The sequence below is a fragment of the Lynx rufus genome, unplaced genomic scaffold (assembly GCF_022079265.1).
Source record: "Lynx rufus isolate CCGP_SWC_20201006 ecotype Redwood Valley unplaced genomic scaffold, mLynRuf1.p SCAF_9, whole genome shotgun sequence".
Taxonomy (NCBI): Eukaryota; Metazoa; Chordata; class Mammalia; order Carnivora; family Felidae; genus Lynx; species Lynx rufus.
In genome coordinates this window covers 59825260-59847608 of record NW_025814897.1, presented here as the reverse complement: position 1 = coordinate 59847608, position 22349 = coordinate 59825260, and the positions used below count along the sequence as shown (strand labels likewise).

Below are 22349 nucleotides of genomic sequence, written 5' to 3'. Positions count from 1 at the left end.
GGTTTGAAGTAAAGGATGTTTGGAGCCCTGTCCCCTTTGCTTCCGCCTGGTTCCTGAGTCTGTTCTGTAATTCTTTTTTTTTCTTTTCGTTGTTCTGTAATTCTATTAAGCTTTGCACAATGCAGAGCAAAACCACTGCTTGTTCCAAGCAAGTAGGGATACATGTCTGAAGTAAAGCAGTGATTAAAAAAAAGAGGAAGCACGGGCACCTGGGTGGCTCAGTTGGTTAAGTGCCCGACTCTTGATTTCTGCTCGGGTCATGACCTTGCAGTTCGTGGAATGAGCCCCAAGTCGGGCTCTGTGCTGACAGTGTGGCACCTGCTTGGGATTCTCTCTCCCTCTCTCTCTGCCCCTCCCCCACCTGTGGGTGGTCTCCCTCACTCAAAATAATTTAAAAAATTAAAAATAAATAAAAATAAATTTTAAAAAAGCAACAGTTTGAGAACTACTTATGACAGGCCCCGATAATCAACTGTAAGCAAAGCAAAGAAAAAGGAAAATTCTAGAAGCACCTCTGATTTCCTAGCTTGAATGAGCAGATGAGCATGTGTGCCAAAAACAAAAAGAATGCAAAAGCAGTAATTTCATTAATTGAGCACTAGTATCAACCCTATCAGGCAAGTGCTATTAATACTCTTTCAAGATGTTTTTCTCTTTCAAGAAGTTTCAAGATGTTAAACAACCTGTCCAAGATCATGATGCTAACGAGTAGCAGAATTAAGATTCAAACCCAGGTCAGGTGCCTGGGTGGCTCAGTTGGTTAAGCCAACTGAGTCAGTTTGGTTCAGGGTTCAGGTCATGATCTCAGGGGCTGTAAGGTTGAGCCCCACACTGGGATCTCTGTTGTCAGCGCAGAGCCCCCTTCAGATCCTGTCTACCTCTCTCTGTCCCTCCCCTTTTTGCACACACTCTCTCTCAAAAATAAATAAACTTAAAAAAAAAATTCAAACCCAAGTCTATTTCACTCCAAAGTTCATAATCTAAACCATCATGCTATCTGGCAGGTGGCTTGAAAATTTGGATTTAGACATGAGGTATCTACTGGACATACAATTAGGAAAATACAGTAGCTGGTGAAAAATATGATTTGGGGCTAGAGATACAGATTTGGGTCACCTTTAGAACAGTGTGACATAATCAGAAGAGGGCTTGCTTATTAGGCCTGTAAAGAGGTAATGCATACATTTGCTACTGAAACATATTAATCTTCTGCCAAAGTCTCTGCCTTGCACAGCTCTGGGGGCACCCACATTGACAGCAAGTGACAGACTGGGTGAAATTCCAAATCTCTGGGGATTCCTTTTAGACCCTTTATATTATTTTCATTTGAGGAAATTTTAACAGAAAGTCAAGGACCACACCAATATCAATTTAAAAGGAAGGCAATACAGGTGGTTAAGAGAATGGATTTTGTGATCAAACTTCTTCATTTTCTCTCCTTACATTAGGTTCACATCATCTCCTGCTTGGGATTCTACCTCCCTTACTAAAAAATGACTAGCATTTGTATACGGCTTTTTAACACTGACAGTGTGTCCCATCTATAAAGTATTTCACATGATCCTCACAACAGCTCTGCAAAGTAAACACTGTTTTCATTTTATCAAAGAGGAATGAAGTTCAGAACAGTACTTTGCCTAAGGTCACACAACTACAAAATAACAGGACCACAATGCAACTCTGATCTTCTGGCTCCAAACCTGAAGCTCTTTCCAGCAGATTCGCCCCCAAGATAACCATGAGCCACACACCCACCTGTGAACCAACAGAGTGTCACCATCCCTATGTACACTTTCATTGCATTTAAGAAGAAAACAGATGGTAACTAGAAAGGGCTAATGGGATGCTGGTAATGTTTCTTAAAACAACACTAGTTATGTGTTCACTTTGTGAAAACTCATGAGCTACATTACTTTATGCATTTTTCTGTATGTATGTTATACTTTAATTAAAAAAAACAACAGACAGGGGACACCTGGGTGGCTCAGTGGGTTGGGCATCTGACTTCAGCTCAGGTCATGATCTCAGCTGGTGGGTTTGAGCCCTGCGTCAGGCTCTGTGCTGACAGCCTGGAGCCTGCTTCAGATTCTGTATCTCCCCCCCCCCCTTCCCCACTCACACTCTCTCAAAAAATAAATATAAAAAAAAAAATTTTTTTTTAAACCATTAGGCAAAATTAAGACAGACTAATCAAAATCAGGAGCACTAAGTTGGATGCCTCAGGGCTACATATATATTTACCTGGCTTCTCAAGCAGCAGGTACGTGTAGGACATGTATCAGTTAAGTAAGGATGCACAAAATCCTTGCACACTCAAATAATATGTTCACTCACTTGTCCCTACCCATAATGTCTAGGTGATGTGATTCTGATGAGGTTAGGAGCAAGAGAAGCCCAGAAAGGGGCCAAGATTACAGTTAATGGAAAAAAAAAAAAAAAATTGGCATTGAAAAGTGGAACCATCAGGGGCACCTGGATGGCTGGCTCAGTTGGTTAAGCGTCCAACTTCGGCTCAGGTCATAATCTCTTGGTTCATGAATTCGAGCCCCAAGTCAGGCTCTGTGCTGATAGCTCAGAACTTGGAGCCTGCTTCAGACTCTGTGCCTCCCTCTCTTTCTCTCTGCCCCTCCCCTACTGTTTTCTCTCCCTCCCTCTCTCTCAAAAATAAACATTAAAAAAAAATTTTTTTAAAAGGAAAGTGGAACTATACTATCAATAGTAAGATATCTCAATTTCAGAGAAAATGAAAATGTGAAAAAAAATAGCCAACAATTGAAAGATGTCACCAATTATAAATGCATTCTAATTTCAGGGTGTTAAAATGTAAAAACAGCAGCAAAGCATTTAAACATAAATAAAATACAGGGGTGCCTGGTGGCTTAGTCAGTTGAGTTGCCAACTCTTGATTTTGGCTCAGGTCATGATCGCACCATTGTGAGACCATGCCCTGCACTGGATTCCATGCCCAGTGTGGATTCCCTTAATTCTTTGTTGTTGTTTTATTTAAACTTCTGCTCTGCAAAGACACTTTTTTTTTTTTAACGTTTATTTATTTTTGAGACAGAGAGAGACAGAGTATGAACGGGGGAGGGTCAGACAGAGAGGGAGACACAGAATCTGAAACAGGCTCCAGGCTCTGAGCAGTCAACACAGAGCCTGACGTGGGGCTCGAACTCACAGACCGCGAGATCATGACCTGAGCCGAAGTCGGACGCCTAACCGACTGAGCCACCCAGGCGCCCCACAAAGACACTTTTTAAAAAAAGTTTATTTATTTTGAGAGACAGAGAGAGAGAGAGAGAGAGAGAGAGAACAAGTGGTGCATGAAAGAGAGGTGGGAGGCGGGGCAGGGGACAGTGGATCCAAAGCAGGCTCCATACTGACAGCAGAGAGCCCTATGTGGGGCTCAAACCCACAAACTGTGAGATCATGACCTGAGCCAAAGTCAGACAACCAACTGAGCCACCCAAGTGCCCAGATTCTCTTAAGAATTCTTAAGAGATGCTCTCTCTTCTCCGCTTCTTTTATTTCTGCTTTTTAAAAAAAAAATTTTTTTTTTAATGCTTATTTATTTTTGAGACAGAGAAAGAAAGACAGAGCACAAGCAGGGGAGGGGCAGAGAGAGAGGGAGACACAGAATCCGAAGCAGACTCCAGGCTCTGACCTGAGCTGACGTCGTAGGCTTAACTGACTGAGCCACCCAGGCGCCCCTATTTCTGCTCAAGATTCTTTCTCTCTCTCTCCCTCTGCCCTTCTCCCCACTTGTGCTCTCTCTCAAAAAGCAAAACAAAACAAAAAAAACCAAAACCCACAAATCCATAATCTCTCAGCTCCTTTTTGTTCCCCTCCAGGCCCTCCCACAAGATAAGAAATGTTAACAGATTTTTCCATGCCCTGAAACACATAAGCACAAATATATTTTTATATTTGAGGACTTTTTTATTTTTCTCTATTTTTAAAAAACTAGGTTTATACTTTAACATTGCTCTGCAACTTGTTTTTCTCACTTAATAATTTATCATGAACATCCCCCCACCCATGTCAATAAATAAAATTTCAACTCACACTTTAAAAAAGCTGTATAATAACAGTCCGTATAAAGGATATAACACAACATGTTCACATATTTTTCAATTGATAAACATGACTATTTTCAATCTGTTACCATGTTAAACAATGCCATAATGCATATCCTTGTACATATTTCTTTCTAAATTCTTTAAAAATATTAATTCTTTAAATTCTTTTACAAAAAGAAAAATTTTTCTATCCCCACTTCCTTGTTGTCCAATGTTTTGATTGCTTCCTTTCCTATCATCATCCCTGCCTTACTTGCTCATAGAATTTTCCTCAGGGCCCAGTGTGATAAAGAAAGGCAAAGCAACTTGGAGAATGTCAAGACATGACATGTGATACTTACTGTTGGTAAATTAGAATTGGCCTGTCTTGGCCGCCTCTCCCAGCCACCTGCACATTCTGCCCCCCCCACCCCCATACATGTGCTCCTTGTTCTAGTCTCAGCAGCTGCTTCCCACTCAACTGACGTGGCAGAGCTGGGAAATTAGTCCTACTCTGTCACACTCCTGACCCTGGCCAGTGGAGATAGGCCCACCAGCTATCCAAACAAGTAGGAAGGAGAAAGAACACATTATCGACTATGAAATATTGTAATACGGAAGTATACGGAGTAAAATGTAAAACTCCCCATTCACCAAACCTTAACCCACATTTACCAATGGCACTTCCCTCCTTGGAGTGACCATTGTTACAAGTCTGTTGTAACCTTTCAGACTTTTCTGTACACGTGTGTATGTATAAAGACATGTGTATATGTACATGTACATATATGTAAATAAAACAAAGAGTGTGAATGTGTTTGATCTACATACCTGTAATCATACTGTTATAATTTGTTCTGCAACTTTCTTTTTCCACTTAAAAATCTGACATGTTTCCATTTTAATATATAATGGACTCCTCATGCTTTTTCATGTTTACTTCTGAGAGAGAGAGAGAGAGAGAGAGAGAGCGAGCGCATGGGCAAGTGTGAGAGGAGCAGAGAGAGAGGGAGACACAGAATCCGAAGCAGGATCCAAGCTGTGAGCTGTCAGCACAGAGCCCTACATGGGGCTCGAACCCACAATCTGAAAGATTGTGACCTGAGGCAAAGTCAGATGCTCGACTGAGCCACCCAGGTGCCCCTATTTCCTCACACCTTTAAAAGCTTGAGAAAAATGCTATAGTTTTTGGATGGCTAGGCCTTCTAATATATTTCCCACTACCCAAAGGTCAACAAACTATGATCTGCAGAGGTAAGTAGAGCAGACCCTTGAACAATGTAAAGGTTGGGGCACCAAACCGCTCCACCCCCACCACCCCACCCCCACCACCCCATGCGGTTGAAAATCCACGTATAACTTCTGACATCCCAAAAACTTAACTACTAATAGCCTACTGTTGACTGGGAGCCTTACTAATAACATAAACAAATGATTAACACGTATCTTTCAAGTTGTAAGTATTAATACTGTAATCGAACAATAAAGCTAGAAAAAAGAAAACGTTACTGAGAAAAATTATAAGGGAGAGATAATACATTTACAGTACTGTACCGTATTTATTGAAAAAATCCACATAAAAGGGGACCCATGCAATTCAAACCCATGTTTTTCAAGGGTCAACTGTAGTTGCAACTACACAGCCTGCAAAGCCTGAAATATTTACTACCTGGGCCTAAACAAAATAATTCACATTTAACATCTAAAGAGCAGTTTCTTAATGGAGATTAATTCTTATCCAACTGACCAGAGTATGGCTACGTTAGACTGATTTTAAATGAAATTTATATACAAAAATAGGTCTGGTATGTAATATTGAAGAAACAAGTCTAAAACACTCAAAGGACACCTGGGTGGCTCAGTCGGTTGAGTATCCGAGTCTTGATTTCAGCTCAGGTCATGTTCCTAGGGTTGTGGGATCGAGCCCCGCCCTGGCCTCTGCGCTGAACCTGGAGCCTGTTTGAGGTTCTCTCTCCCTCTGCCCCTCTTCCCAGCTCACATGTGCCCTCTAAAATTAAAAATATACATATATTAAAAAATAAAACAAAACGCTCAAATGAGGTCAAAAGACATACCCCTACTTCTGGGTTGAGTACGACTCTAATGAATTTCCAATGTGCTATTCTTCATCTTCTTTTTCTCTTTGATTTCAACTAATGGGAAACAGACCGGGTTCCTAATGTCCTTCAGTGATACTGATGAGCAATGCAGCTCTCACTCACACACTACAATAATAGTATGAAATTAAAGTAAGCTCCCTCATCTCTGCTGAATATCCCCAACAAAGCCCCTCCAACACAACACGACACAGGTGTCTGTCCTTCTCTTTTGCTTGCAGAAGATTCACTATGAAGCAGCTAAGCATTTCTAGAATGTCTAGCCAACCGTTAAGAGCTAGGGTCCTGACCTTTGTGGGAAAGGGAGACCAATTCTCTCCTTCAGAGTCTACCCTTCTGAAGATCTGAGGCATGAAATGAAAGCATTTCTATGAGAAATTTTAGGTCATCCAATTTCTGTAGTACAGAAGGGGAAGGTGCTATCACCCCAATTTTATAAATGGAGAATTAAGAGTAACTTGTCTCCTTTTCCATTTCTAGAAGTCACGTCAGCAAATAGGGCTTCATAACAGTGACCACCCCCCAACACACACACATGCTTTCTCCTTCCATCCTCTCCCAAATTTTGGTTTTATATAATAATGGCAAAGAAATTATCATACCCTTCAGGGAAGTTAACTTAATCTAGTACTTTGAGTGGAAAATTATCAAAGAAAGAATATTATATTTTCCTCATGCAAGTGAGGCTTTAAGTGATTCTCTAGAAAGGAATTTGGCAAAATATGTTAAAAGCCTAAAAGATGTTCATATTCAGGGGCACCTGGGTGGCTCAGTTGCTTGAGCGTCAGACTCTTGGTTTTGGCTCAGATCATGATCTCACAGTTTGTGGGTTTAAGCACTGGCCCTGCAGAGCCTGCTTGGGATTCTCTCTCCCTCTCTCTTTCTCCCTCTGCCCCTCCCCAGCTCACACTGCCTCTCTCAAGATAAATGCTTAAAAATTTTATTTAAAAAAAGTATTACAATACTGTTTAAAATAGAAAAAACTGAAAGCACTATACAAATCCTGTATGATAGACAGACTACTATACAGTCATTAGGAATATTTATAGTTTCAGCCACATTTTAAATTCATATGAATTTACACAATGAAAATAATGGTAACTGGGAAAAAAGCAGAATACAAAATTATAGGTAGTGTATGACACTGGACTATGCAAAACAGAAATATGCATAGGTACAAAACATTGAAAGGAAATACTAAATAAAACTATACACTAGGTTTCTTCTTCATACTTACCTGTATTTTTCCTGTTTCCTATAATGAATATACACTACTTTTCAATCAGATTCAATAAATGTTTTTGATTTCCACTGTAGAATCAAAAGCTCAGGATTAGCAGAAGGAACTCCCCTCCCCCCAAAACAACAACAACAACAACAACAACAACAACAACAAAGAAGTAAGCAACTCACTAGTAGGAAGACTGCATAATGTACATGCCTAAGAAAACCATCTGGGGGTGTGGAGAAGTTCAGTCTAAAGGCACACTGCTGGGGTGCCTGCGGGGTTCAGTAGGTTGTGTCTATTGATTTTGACTCAGGTCATGATCTCGCGGTGCATGGGATTGAGCCCCATGTCAGGCTCTGCACTGACAGCATGGAGCATGCTTGGGATCCTCTCTCCCTCTCTCTCTCTGCCCCTCCCCTGCTCGTTCACGCTCTCTCTAAAAATAAATAAATACACTTAAAAAAATAAATAAAGGTACACTGCTTACCATTTCCTGCCTTCTTGCTTCTGGAGCTGCCTTAGTAAATGTAACTGGGAAATCAAGTAATACTGAGATGCCTACAAACCTTATTTATACTCTAGACCCAGGACCATCACCTTCTCAATCCTAAGATCTAAGACCTTACACTTAAAGAAAACAGACCAAGACCTAAATAACATGGATTGGATTGTGTTCTTCCTCACATCATAAACATTCAGGGGGTGCCTGCCTGGCTCAGTTGGAACAGCATGTGACTCCTGATCGTGGGGTCATGACATTGAGCCCCACATTGGATATAGAGACTACTAAAAATAATTAATTAAAATATCTTCTATCTCAAGAACACATTTCCCAAACATGCCAGGCATTTTCCAAGCTCTGTGCCTTTGCCCATGTGTAACCTCCTTCAAAATGCTTTCTTCCAAACCTACTGAAGTCCAAGTTCATCTTTTATAAGCTGGTTCAAATGCCTTCTCTCTTCAGATGTTCTCCTTGTTCCCCCAATTCAAAAACAACTGTTCTTTCCTCCATATATCCCAATATTTCTTGTTCTTCTGCACATTTTATTCCATTCCTCTTTGGGTCTACACTAGCTGCAAATATATTTCACTTGACTAAGTTTCTAGAGAGCAGAAATCATCTCATCCAGCTCCATTTCAGCACAATGCTTGCACATAGTAGGTGCCAAATAATGTTGCCTGACTGAATGACAGCCTACTGGCCCTAATCTAATGGATTCTTTCAGTGAAGCAGGCCAGTGAAGCCAAACTGTCAAAGAGGACAATCTCTCCAATTTAAAGTCACATACCTTGCGTGAGTGAACAGCCAAAAATGTCATGGGCCTGCCACTTTAAGGGGACTGGCAAGCTGACTGTGTTTACACAATCTTAATTAAAACTAAAGGGCACTAAAGGAAAGAAGAGAAATAGGGAGATTAAGAAGTGTGGATTCTTCAGGTCACCTCCTCCTCTGTTTAGAGCCCAAATCTCCCAGCCTAGTGCCTAGTGAGCTCACCAAACAGCCTATTCTCTCCTTGGGGTCTCTATAGGATGTAAGTGTCAAAAAGCAAAAAAAGATTAGGGCACTTTCTGTCCAGCAAATGGCTCTACTCTTGGCCATTCAACTCTAATTGTGGTTACCTGGGGCTTCTTCTCTAAATGAATCCCATTGTACCAATCATTAAGAGAATCCCTTTAAAGATAGGCTTGAAATTAACCACAGCAGGGAACAAAGTCTCTAAATCTCCTAAATCACGATATCCACACTGTCCATTTTGATGAAATTCACCCCCACCTCTTTCAAACAATAGGTCCTACCAGGCAATGACTTCTCCCAGACCAGCATGTCCTGTGATTGTTTTTCAGGAGAAAGCTCCTAGTGCCTGCTTCCCATTAAACAGCTACTTGATGTTTGATCACTCAGCTATGACTGCACGTAGAGAGTAAAATCACTGTAACTTAGGGGCTAAAAAGGAATTCCACTCCTACCCCTAATCCAAAAGTCAAGCAACTTAGAACAAGTAGATACTTTCCCAGCTCAAATTTCCTTAGGCTTACCTGTTTTCAGATCTAGAACTCTTAGCGCGTAAATTTTTCAATATCAAAATGAGGAAAACAAGGCCTAGAGTAAAAAAGAATTACAGGGGCACCTGGGTGGCTCAGTCAGTTGAGTGTTCGACTTCAGCTCAGGTCACAATCTCACGGTTCCATGAGTTTGAGCCCTGTACTGGGCTCTCTGCTATCAGCACAGAGACCGCTTTGGATTCTCTGTTCCCTCTCTCTCTGTCCCTCCCCCACCTGTTCTCTCTGTCTCTCTCTCTTTCAAAATAAAAAAATATAGGGGTGCCTGGGTGACTCAGTCGGTTGAACATCTGCCTTTGGCTCAGGTCATGATCTCACGGTTCATGGGTTTGAGTCCCACATCGGGCTCCATGCTGACAGCTCAAAGCCTGGAGCCTGCTTCCAATTCTGTGTCTCCCTCTCTGCCCCTCTCCCACTCACGCCCTGTCTCTGTCTCTCAAAAATGAAAATGTTAAAAAAAATTTTTTAATAAAAAATTTAAAAAAATAAAAACATATACATACATTAAAAAAGAAAGAGAATTGCAAATGATCATACAGCGACAGAATGTTTTGTTGACCCCGCTGCCTAACACCTTAATTTACTGACTAGTTATCAACAAAACCACCAACAAGATTCCAGGCCTTCAATCAATCAGCCTAATTGAAATCAGTTCAAGATAGGCTGCTTTCCCTCTTCCCATCCCCCTGCCTATCCTCACCCTTTCTCAAACCCAAATGCTGACCAAAAAAATAAAAAATAAAGATCAATGGAGTAGCCTGATCTATCATTTTTCCCAGAAAAAGACTATCTGCTTCCACTCTACCATGCCACCTGATGGATTCTGACATACTGGTGAGCAGAGGGTGCTACAGTCTGAAGAACTTGTGACTGATTCTGGAGATGGGACTGCAATGGCTCCTCAGCTACAGTGTCCTACAGTGGCATGTTCCAATCCTTTCTGGCCCCCAATACATTTGTGATTTGGGAGGACTACACGAGAAAGGCTAATTTTCTCACACTATCTAGTCACCTTGACCTAGAAGCAAGCATATATGCACAGTGAGTATAAAGGAAGTGACAGGGACACCTGGGTGGCTCAGTCGGTTAAGTGTCTGACTCTTGATTTCGGCTCAGGACATGATCTTGCAGTTGTGAGCTCAAGCCCCGCATCAGGCTCTGCGCTGACAGCATGGAGCCTGTTTGGGATTCTTTCTCTCTCTCTCTCTCTCTCTTTCTCTCTCTCTCTCTCTCTCTGCCCCTCCCGTGCTTGAGCTCACTTTCTCTCTCTCTCTCGCTCTCAAAAATAAATGATTAAAACTTAAAAAAAAAAAAAAGAAAGGGCGCCTAGGTGGCTCAGTCAGTTAAGTGTCTCACTTTAGCTCAGGTCATGATCTTGCGTTTTTGAGTTTGAGCCCCACATTGGGCTCTATGCTTCAGCTCAGAGTCTGGAGCCTGCTTCAGATTCTGTGTCTCCCTCTCTCCATCTGGCCCTCTCAAGAGTAAACATTAAAAAAAAGAAAAACGACAGGGCACCTGTGTGGCTCAGTGGGTTAAGCACCTAACTCTTAATTTCTGCTCAGGTCATGATCTCAGGGCTCATAAGTTCAAGCCCCACATCAGGCTCCGCTCTAACAACACAGAGCTTGCTTGGGATTCTTTCTCTTCCCCTCTCTCTACCCCTCCCTGGCTCAAGCTCGCACTCTCAAAATAAATAAATAAATAAAAATTAACAAAAATAAAAAAAAAATTAAGTGACACCTTTTTAAACAAATTTCCAATCTTATTAAATCAAATGAAAACTGCAGTCAAAATAGTCTCTGTAGGAAGTTATTTACTTATTCTAACAATATAATCATTGCTCAAAATATATATATATTGCTCTTTTGGAAACTGCCTTTAAAGTCTACTCTGTGAGACACACAAAAATTAAATCTTACTGTTTTGCAGTCACACCTCATTTTTCACCAAAAAAATGTACTGCCTTGCTTGACTCTTTGGCTTATAGTATCTTTTGGCTGTGAACCCACCAAGCAAGGTTCAGTGAAGATTTGCTACTTCTGAGGACATTCAAAAGATTGGCTTAGAAGCCAAAAATATTCTGAGCATTGGCAGCATCACCAGAATAAATATAAAGTCTGAGAACACAATTACTTTGAAGAGGACAAACTTACAAATACTGTTAAGTGTCCTACAACTACAACAAAGAGGACAAGATATGTGCAATATATGTCACGTGTTAAGCTATTACATTACTTTACTGTTTATTTTTTTAAGTTATTTATTTTGAGAGAGACAGAGACAGTGTGAGTGGGGGAGGGGCAGAGAATGCGGGAGAGAGAATCCCAAGCAGGCTCTGCACTGCCAGCACAGAGCCCAATGCATGGCTCAAACTCATGAAATCGTGAGATCATGACCTGAACCTAAACCAAGAGTTGGATGCTTAACCGACAGAGCCACCCAGGTGTCCCTACTGTTTATTTATTTTTGAGAGAGAGTGCACGCACGTACACAAATGGGGGAGGGGCAGAGAGAGCGAGAGACAGAATCCTAAACAGACTCCAGGCTCTGAGCAGTCAGCACAGAGCCCAACACGGGGCTTGAACCCACAAACCACGAGATCATGACCTGAGCTGAAGTCAGATGCTTAACCAACTATGCCACCTAGGCGACCCTATGTTACTTTACAATCACACATTACGTAGTCATAAATTTTGGCCCTGGAAGAAATCTTCCGTATCATATAATCCAAACTGTTTATGTTTATATATGAAAAAACTTCAGTCCAGAGGTTACGTAATTTGTCCCTGGTCACACAGCTGGTCAACAACAGTCAGGACTAGCAACCCAGTCACCCTGACTTCTAGCATAATCCACAAACATATCCTAATCCATATTCCTCCCATTTCCGTGTTCCTCACTGCTGTCTTTCAAAGGGAAAGGAAATAACTTGAGACACTAAAGCACACCAGAATGGTTCTGAAACTCAGTAGCTGAGAAAGATCGGCTTAACACCAGTTATCTCTCTATAATCGCCCCTACAGGTATAAGTCATTGTTTAGTATGTAGTTCACAAGAGTTCTGGATAAAGGGAAACCTATGATCACTTCCCCCCAAAGCAAGAATATGTTTATTAAACCTCTCTCCCTGGGTGGCTCAGTAGGTTGAGCATCCGACTTCGGCTCAGGTCATGATCTCAAGGTTAGTGAGTCTGAGCCCCACATCGGGCTCCCTGGTGTCAGCCTGTCAGTGCAGAGCCCGCTTCAGATCCTCCGTTCCCCTCTTTGCCCCTCCTCCACTTGCGCTCTCCCCAAAATATTTAAACAAACAAACAAAAAACTCTCTTCCTACCTCCTGCAGTAACCGATGTGCTTCAAGTAATTGAAAGGTCACTATGAAGGACATGAATCAGAGAAAAAGAAAATAATAAAGCTTCTGTTCAGGAAAAGGCTGATCTACGAAAAAGCAGAGAAAGGAAAGAAACCATCTTGAACTTACCTCCTGGTGGACAGCTTCCCCAGGCCTGGACAAGATCCCTGACAGACTGGCTTAGAATTAGCCTCTACCCAGGGAAGGGGCAAAGGGGCAGGAATGCTTGTTCATTCTCCCATCCCACCCACTGTTGGTCAGCTCAGCTTCATATCATCTTGGGCAGCCCCAGCATTCTGTAGATCAGACAGCAAACGGAAGGGAAGCCACGCAGCCTAGGTCAATGGGGTGAGTCAGTGGCAGAGCAGGAAGAGTCACTGGGGCAGAAATTCTGGCCTCCTGTGGCAAGATTGCCAAACCACACCACACCCCTACCCCCACCCCCACGCCTTGGTCAGCACTGGGAAGGCCCTATTAGGATTCTGGTCTCCAAACCAAGAAAAGTCCTTCCTCAGGAGGCTCCATATCACTAATTTCCAAGTGTGTTTCTCCTCAAAAACCTTCCATGGCTTTCTTCTGTCTAAAGCATTATATCTAACTTATTTGGCTTCATTTTCAAAGCCCTCCATTATATGGCCTCAAGTCATTTATTCAACCTTACTTCCCACTATTCCACAGCATACACTCTGAACTAATCAAGCCAGTCTTCCCACTTCTCTCTGCATAAGACTCTATTTCTCATTCCCATGCCTTGAGTTATCCAGCAGTGGTAAATTCAAATACCTGAGTCAGGCAGGTAAAAGAAATGGATTCTCCAGTGGAGCATATAGCAGAACTATGGAGTGTTGTCCCCACCTAAAGGCATTCAAATATTTTATTATTTTTTTAATTATTTTATTTTTTTAATGTTTATTTATTTTTGAGAGAGACTGAGAAAGAGAGGGAGGGGCAGAGAGAGAGGAAGACAGAAGATGTGTGGGCTCTGTGCGGACAGTAGAGAGCCCAATGAGGGGCTCGAACTCACGAACTGGGAGATCATGACCTCAGCCAAAGCTGGATGCTTAACCTACCGAGCCACCCAGGCGCCCCAAGGCATTCAAATATTTTGATTCAAATATTTATGCAGTTCTTCACTTTGAGCATCACAATAACTTATTAAATAGTTATTAATACTCTTTCTAACTTGCAAGTGAAGAAACTTTCCCAAGGTTAGGCAGCTGGCAAAATCCTGGGCATCACCTCTGAAGCCAAAGCAAGAGTTCTAAAGTAAACGCTTCCCAGTAGTACAAACACCATAGAAGATACAGCACTCTAAATCTGAAGAGGAAATTCATTTTTCATGATATACATGCAACTTTATTAGTAGGATGGAGGGGCGCCTGGGTGGCTCAGTCAGTTGGGCGTCCAACTTCGGCTCAGGTCATGATCTCACGGTTTGTGAGTTCAAGCCCCACATCGGGCTCTGTGCTGACAGCTCAGAGCCTGAAGCCTGCTTCAGATTCTGTGTCTCCTTCTCTCTCTGCCCCTCCCCAACTTGTGCTCTGTGTCTCTGTCTCTCAAAAAATAGATAAATGTAAAAAACAATTTTTTTTTTAAATAGTGGGATGTAAAACCCAAACAGCAGCTTATCTAACCATATACTCCAACTATCTCAAATTCTATTCATGTTCCTGCCAAAGTCTCTCGTAGTCATTCCAGGCCCTACTGAGTTCCCTCTTCTCTCAATTCCTATAGAGCTTACAGACTAGACAACACAGTCGAGTGCTAAATTATATACAGTCATGCAAAACTGAATAGTGAGTCCATGTGTTTTCTAGCTTCACTAATCAAACTACTGTATTAACCTATCTAGTTCCACTAAAAATGTTTAACCTGAATCTAATGAAGAGGCGATAATCATACAAATCCAAATTAAGAAATATTCTAGGGGTGCCCAGGTGGCTCAGTTGGTTAAGCATCCAAATCTTGGTTTTGACTCAGGTCACAATCTCACAATTCGTGAGATAGAGCCCCATGTCAGGGTCCACACTGACAGCATGGAGCCTGCTTGGGATTCTCTCTCTCCCTCTTACTCTCTGCCCCTCCCCCCAATCACACTCTCTCTCAAAATAAATAAATACACTTAAAAAAATTCTGCAAAAATCTACCTAACCTCTCAAAGAATGTCAATGTTGTGACAGATAAAAAAGCATTCAAGATTGAGAGATTAGGGAATTGCTCAAGGGGCATGACAAAATTATCACAACTAAATGCATGAATGACCCTTCACTGAAGGCTGATTTGAAAAAAAAAATCTATAAAAGACATTACTGGGAAAATGTGAGATGTGTGAACAAGTATTATACACTGGATGTACTGAATCAATCCTAAATTTCCTGAGACCTAGCTGTATTGTTATTATATAGGCAGATACTCTTGTTTTTAGGAAACACTGCTGAATTATATTTAGGATGAAGTAACATGATGTTTGCATCTAATAGTCCAAAGGTTCAGAATATGAAGAACGGAGAGCAAATGCAGCAAAATGTTAACAACTGGCAAATGTAGGCAAAGAGTTTGTTATATTTTTCTTATAAAGTATCGATAGATTTGAACACACACAAGAGTATATAAATATTTATGATTCCTATAAAGAATCTACAGGTTTGATCAGTTGGTGAGGAGGGAAATCCTGTATTGTACATTTCTTTATATACTCAGCTCTCTGAGAGATAAAACAGGCACTCATTGTTTATTTGCTCACTGCCTAAGGAAACTGGGCTTTGGGAGGTCAGCAACCAGACAGAGTCCACTTTGCAGCAATTCATGAGGGGTACAGTAGCAAACTCCTAAGGAACAAGAGGTTTCCCTCAAACTCACACCATCACACCACATGGAAGATAGAAAAGTAGGTAATCAAAGCTATTGTTATCTCGCCCCTCACTGAAGCCACCCAGAAGTGAGACACTTGACAAATGCCCACTTACAGGGCAAAACAGTTGCTACCCACACGAAGGACCAAGATCCAGGGTCACATTGCATCCACCTTGTCATCGGGTACCAAAAACTTGATAGCCTGCAAAAGAAGTATGTCTGACCAGTCACAGGAAGGCACTCAAGTGGTCAAATAAATAAGCCTGAAATACACAGTCTTTACTCCTCACCATATAAAACCTGTCCTCAATTGCAATAAGGCAGAAGAAATCTGCCAGGCTCAATCACTGGCATTTCCTGCACTGGCTTCAAAGAAATCAGCCCTTAAATAGGACAGAAAGGGCAGCTGACACAGCTGTCTACTGAGGCCTCAACCCAGGAGCATGCTGTGCAATATGCCCTCTTCCCCTTCTACAGCCACCAGATCATTTTACTTCTGCCAAGTGGTCCCTTATTAGGATGACTGATTGCCCAATGGCCAACCCTTAACCTTGATTCTCTCCTCCCCTCACTGACAGCCAAGATATCATTCCAGATAGCTCCTCCTCCAATTTAGCAGAAAGAACAGCCAAAACTATTCCCCCTCAAACCTCCGTCAACTGAAGTAAGACCTATAGTAGTATTACATACAGCTTATTTCTCAAACCTACCATTTTTAGCGTTTTTACCAAAGACAGAATGAAAACATATAAAGCCCGCTTGTCAAGCTTTGGCATTATAAACTATGAAGGAGAGAAAATACAATGCTTTTAGATGTGATCTGGCAAAAAAGCTCTCAACAGTTCTTATGCTACCAAAAGTAACAAGATACAATTTAACATGATTAAATATGAAGGTTTGCATTCACTAAACTAATACAAGATGGTAGAGACTTGGTACAGCAGTTTATATTAAAAAGGCTGCCTTTGGGCCCTTGGGGTAGGGGAGGGAGCAGGCTGCATATGGTGGGAGGCAGAAGAGAGGATGTCACACTCTCAGTGAACCATGAATGTAACACAGCTGCCCAAAACACCAGCGCAGGCTTGGGTTGTGTTAGAAGACAACTCTGTGCCCCACTTTTAAAAAGCAAAGTCAGAGTCCACGCAGCTAAAGAATGAAACAACTGTGGTGAAAAGTCTAAAAGTCATGTATCGTAGCAAATGTGAGGGAAGAACTACAGATGTTTAGTGAGGGAGAACACGAAAATGTGTTCAAATATATGCACACTTGTCATGCAGGTGAAGAGAAAAATGTATGTGTTCTGCAGGAAGACAAAACCAGAACTAGTGAGTAGAAATTACAGAAAGATAGAGTTCGGTTTGACATAGGGAAAAACTTTCAGCATAGTAAGAAAGTTAAGAATGTGGGTTATGGAACCCAGAATGCTTGGATTAGAACACCAACTCCACTTACACTGTATGGCTTTGAATAGACTACTTAATTTATTTGTGTCTCAGTTTCCTTGCCTGTTAAAGGGAATAGTAATAATGACAGTATTTACCTCATAGAACTTTGGGAAGCAGTTCACGTAAAGCACTTAGAACAGAGCCTGCTCACAGTATATCCTGAAGAAAAAAACAATGTTAACTATTGCTATGACTGTTGATATAATAAATGAGATAACCTGAGAATCTTCCTACTAAATACACCTGGAAATGCTTAGAAAAATATAATAAACATCCTTTTAGAGTATGCCAATTAAGTTACTATCTCTCAGCTCCACACCTACCCTGTTACACTCTGCTCTGTGACACTGGGGCTTGGACTCCGCCAACCCTATCACACCTTTGCCAGCTGGCTCCCTGTTACGCTCTGTAGGAGGTGCTAAAGGGAAAATGGAAGGCAGGAACTTCCTCCTTCGTATGGCCTGCTGTTTCTTGACAACGGCAGTTGGTTCCTTCCCACTTCTTGCTAAACTCCCAGAACCAGCCTCAATGCGCCCCCCTCAGAGGCACCAGCACCAGCTGGGCAGAACTCAACCAAACCTGGCTCCTCCAGGCCCTTCCTGCGAACACCTGAGAAACCAGCAGCACCAGGAGACGCCCTCTCCTCAGAGAATCAGGGCGTAGTTCCTCCAGATCCCTTCAGACTTACAGGATCTGAGAACTCCAACCTTTCTTCCCTGTGTTTTTCGGCCCTAGATGAAGTAGCTGCTTAATGCAGTTATTACATCAAAGATACCCTTTTTGCTTGTCCAGCCCTCCAGCAAGGCTTTAAACTAATTCCCTTTACTGAGTTCACTTTTAAAATAGCTATGTGTGGTTTCTATTTTCCTGACTGGATCCTGATACATAGATAAACTGAGCTCACAAGAAAGTAAGGAAGTCCCAGGAAAAGCGACCTGACAGCATAGCTATCCTAGCAGTGTAAAGAATTTATAACCACCTCTTTGTCCAGGAGACAGATTCTGAGCCTACAAAGAGCAGCTGAGATCCCTATACAAAGGCTAAGACATTCAATAAAGACAGACCAGGGGAAAAAAATCTGTCCACAGGGAAATAAGGAAGATTGTCTTGCTCACCTAGGGAAGTGGGAGGAAAAAACCCTCCTAGGAATTCAAAACCATAGTCGTTTTGCAGCCTAAGCTCGTGGCCTGAAAATCTACAAGTAGAGAAAAATTACATACATTTTGGTCCCAGATTGGGACTAGCCATGAGTGCCCAACAGAAGCAACTACAAAGTTGCTCCAGAAGATATATGAATGGCCAATAAATATGTGAAAAGATGTTCAACATCATCAGTAATTAGGAAAATGCAAATTAAAACCACAGTGAGATACTACTACACCTCCATGAGAATGGCTAAAATTAAAAAGGCCGACCATACCAGGGTGCCTGAATGGCTCAGTCAGTTAAGCATCTAACTCTTGATTCCCCCTCAGGTCATGATCTCATGGTAGGTGGAACTGAGCCTCATGTCAGGTTCCATGCTAACGGCATAGAGCCTGCTTGGGATCCTCTCTCTCTCCACCCCTCCCCTACTTGCACTGTCTCAAATAAAATAAACTTAAAAAAAAAAAAAGCCAACAATACCAAGTATTCGTAAGAATATGAAGCAAACAGAGCTCTCACATACTGCTTAAATGGTGTCACCACTTCAGAAAACTGGTAATTTCTTAAAAAATTAAACATATACCGCCATACAACCCAGCCATTCCACTCTGAAAAGGAAAGTATACAAACACTCAAAGATTTATACATGAATGCGCATAGCAATTTCATTTATAACATCCAAAACCTGGAAACAACTCAAATGTCCATGAACAGTGAATAAGCAAAATTACCTGATACAACCATATAACAGAATACTATTAACAAATTACTGATATATGCAACTAAATGGATAAATCTCACATGCATTATGCTATGTGAAAGGAACTAAGCCCAAAAATACAACTGTATGATTTAACTTATATAAAATTCTAGGAAACACAAATTAATCTACAATAGTTCCTGAGCCAAGGTGAAGGGAAACATGGACTGTAAAGAAGCACACAGAAATTTTGGGGAGTGATGGTACTGCTCTATAATTTGATTGTGGCAGCTTTTGATAAGTGTATATACATCTTTCAAAACTTTTCACTACAAATAAAGTTTACTGTACATAAATTATCAATAAGCAAAGTTGACTTAGACTGAGGGACAGAGCACAGTGGGGGAGGGGCAGAGCGGAAATCTGAAGCTGGCTCCAGGCTCTGAGCTGTCAGCAGAGCCCGACACTGGATCGAACTCACCATGAGATCGTGACACTCAACCAACTGAGCCACCCAGCTGTCCCATGACCGCTAATTTTTTTATAAAACTTATGCAAGATATGAAATCCCAGACTGAGGAATCACTATAAACCCCCAGTAGGATAAAATTAAATCCACACCATGTAATGAAACTGTAGAACACAAACAACATGGGAAGATCTTTAAAACAGAGAAAAATGCAGGTTACCTAAAAAAATGATAGTTAAATTGTGAACACATTCTCAAAAGTAACAAAAAAAGCCAGAATTTCAGTAAAATAACATTTTCAACATGCTGAGAGAAAATATTTGGAAGCCTAGTACCCAGCTAAACTATCAAGACTAAAGAGTAAATAGGGGCGCCTGGGTGGCTTGGTCGGTTTAGCGTCCGACTTTGGCTCAGGTCATGATCTCACGGTCCGTGGGTTCAAGCCCCGTGTCGGGCTCTGTGCTGACGGCTTGGAGCCTGGAGCCTGTTTCAGATTCTGTGTCTCCCTCTCTCTGTGACCCTCCCCTGTTCATGCTCTGTCTCTCTGTCTCAAAAATAAATAAGCGTTAAAAAAAAAAGTAAATAAAGATGTTTCCCAGAATAGTGTTTACCACTAACTGACCCTCACTGAAGAAAACATCTGAAAGATACATTCATCTCTTTAACAAAAATGGAACAAAGTGCAAGAAAGAATTGTGACAAAACAAATAGTAAACATATAAGGGTAAAATGAAAAACTCACTGCAGCACAAAACATAATACTGTTGGGGCGCCTAGGTGGCTGAGCTGGTTAAGCACTACTTCGGCTCAGGTCATGATCTCACGGTTCATGAGTTCAAGCCCCACATCTGGCTCTGTACTAACAGGTCAGAGCCTGAAGCCTGCTTTGGATCCTGTGTCTCCTCTCTCTGCACCTCCCCCACCCCTCTTTCTCGCTCTCTCTCAAAAATAAGATAAACATTAAAAAAAATTAACATAATGCTATTACAATACAGTAACAATTATTATCACTTAGAATTGTTCAATATTGAAATAGACTGCCTTTGGGAGTTGTCTCATTCTTGGAAGTGATCATTTTTGGGTTCAGACAACACCTTTTGAGAAGTTTGGTATACACTGGAGAAGAGGCTTAAATAAATGACCCCCAATATAGCTACTGACCACAGGGTGTTATCAATTAGACACAGCTGTCAAAACATTCCCTGATCAGTTCTGCGTAGCCACCTGTGGCAGGGCTGGCCCCTATCCTAACAGTTCTAGAATTCAAGTATTAGTTCAAAGCATTCTTCTCGCTCCCATATTCCATAAGTAAAGAAGAACACTCTAGATAGAAATGTTTCTTATATGAGCTTTCAAGTAATATCTTCTAGCTTTGGGGAAGTACAGCTTTGGCTTTTGATTAAGATTAAGGAATTACAATTAGTCATCATTTGCTTAAACTTGGGCCAAGAAAAGAGTACTTTAGGGGCTTTTACAGACAAGTACGTGCTTCTTCCTCTAACGAGGAAATACCATACAGGAACAGAGAGGGAAGGAGTACATACACTAATCCCTGCTGACTGAAAGCTACCTTGCTTGATCTGAATGTTCCCTCCAGGTTCCCGTAAATTCACAGCAGTAAAGATCTCCACAAGGTAGCCCCAATTCCCTTCCCAACAAGGTTTCTGCCCACCACAAAGTAACACACATGACGGTCCAGAACTTTGGAAAGACAGGACCAGGCAACAAACACCAGAGAGAGGAAAACACGGGTCAAAGCAAGTATCACATTTTTAGAAGGCAGCCCCATTCCCCACAAAAAGAATACAGCAGTTCAAAAGTCACTAAATGAAAATGGGAAAGCCAGGCTCCTATTTCCTTTCAGTCCATGAAAGCTCATTCATTTCAAAGCATACATTAATGGCCATGACATGTCTCACTCATAGCTGTCTAGGCGTCAGGATAAAGGGACAAAAGACACTGTCTCCACCCAGAAGGACAAACGTGCAGACACTCTTCCAATGCAAGATGAGAAGTACTCTTCCAGAGGTAATGAAGACGGCGCACCCAGAGGAGGGAGCATCAAGCCAGTTAGGTTCTTTCCCACCCACAACCTTCACACATTTAGTCATAAATTTGTACTTTCTAAGATGTTTCCATGAAACAACCTACCTGATTTGACCCTAAGAACAACTCACACACAGCCCCCCACACGGCCCCTCCCCCTCCCCCCCTCAAGCCAACCCTCAAACACCCCAGTACAGCCAACCACGCACTAGCTATGTAATCCTGGCCAAGAAAACGTTATAAAATACCGCCGGTTCCCTATCTCTAATAAAGTATAACAGGAAAATTAGGAATAATAAAAAGATGATCCATATAAAGGGTGTGGCACAGTGTCTGAAACGTAGTTGGTGCTCTGAAAACGTTTACTACCAATATTACTACTGCTATTGTTAACAATAATAGGCGGAGACTTTCCTGGGACCTCTCGCTCACAAGCCTTTCAGGAACAGGGACTACCCCGCACCCCGGTCATCCTCAGACAAAATTCCACGGACACACCCCCAAACAGACCCTCCCACTATGCACGCCGGCACCTCCCCTCGGAACAGGCGCCCCTCCTCACACACCTCACCCCCGATAAATCTCCCCAGAGTAGGTTACGAAGGAGGCTCTCGGCTCGCACCCGCCTCTCCAGCACCCCCTCCAGCACCGCATCCCTGCGGGCGCCCAGACCGAACAGCAGCCGCGGGCCCGCGCCGGTTACCTGGCCGCGCGCTCCCGCAGCGCCTCACGCTCCCCCGGGATCGTCTTCGTTGCGGACTCGCGCCAGCGCTCCGAGCGCACAATTAGTTTAAACTATGGCCCCGCCCCCTCGCACCACCCTCTGATTGGCCCCTGTCGGCTGGAGTTTCACGCAAGGGCACGCTTCAGGACCCGGG

The 22349-nt window shown here is 42.2% G+C and overlaps 1 protein-coding gene across 2 annotated transcripts in view; it reads right to left on the bottom strand.

Annotated features, from left to right (window-relative positions):
• The window catches only part of NUMA1 (nuclear mitotic apparatus protein 1), a 72400-nt gene extending 50093 nt beyond the window's left edge, over positions 1–22307 (bottom strand). Inside the window, exon 1 of one of the 2 annotated variants that reach the window (XM_047071237.1) lies at positions 22175–22307. The gene's annotated coding sequence lies outside the window, so the exon portion shown is untranslated. Of the gene's footprint in view, positions 1–12941; positions 13128–22174 lie in introns of those variants that run through there. The other variant, XM_047071238.1, reaches the window with a different exon arrangement.
• Positions 22308–22349: the final 42 nt, after the last annotated feature.